Source organism: Rhinolophus sinicus, linkage group LG07 (assembly GCF_036562045.2).
Source record: "Rhinolophus sinicus isolate RSC01 linkage group LG07, ASM3656204v1, whole genome shotgun sequence".
NCBI classification, from domain to species: Eukaryota; Metazoa; Chordata; class Mammalia; order Chiroptera; family Rhinolophidae; genus Rhinolophus; species Rhinolophus sinicus.
In genome coordinates this window covers 50,635,780-50,636,276 of record NC_133757.1, presented here as the reverse complement: position 1 = coordinate 50,636,276, position 497 = coordinate 50,635,780, and positions in this window count along the sequence as shown.

Genomic DNA, 497 nt, shown 5'->3' with positions numbered 1-497 from the left:
GCCACTCCTTCTGCCACGTCTACAGTAGGCACGCGCTCAGGAACCCGGATGCTGCGCATGCGCCATTTTCTGCTCCCATCGTGGTCGTACCCTGGGAGGCTCCACGGATTCTTATACATTTCCGCTTCCCCCCCTCACCCCCGCCAGGTGTCCTGGTCACTTTATCATCCAACCAGCTAAGATGCGATTGTGAAAGCTAGGTCAAACTATCTTTAGTAACGACCCCTCAATCCGCCTATGACAGGTTAGTGACCTCTGACCTAGAGTCCCGTAGCCACTTCCTGCTGACCCCTGACCCCATTGATTTCCGTCTTCGAGGTTGTTCTCCACACGACCTTTGCGTGTTATGAGATTTGTGGAACGCATGATGGTAAAGGTCACTAACTGTGCTTTCGGGCTTCACATGTTCCAGTTCTGGCCCTGTAGTTCGCTAGCTTGGGCAACTTAATCTCTGCCTCAGTTTCTTTCATCTGTAAAATGGAGTGAATACTAAATTC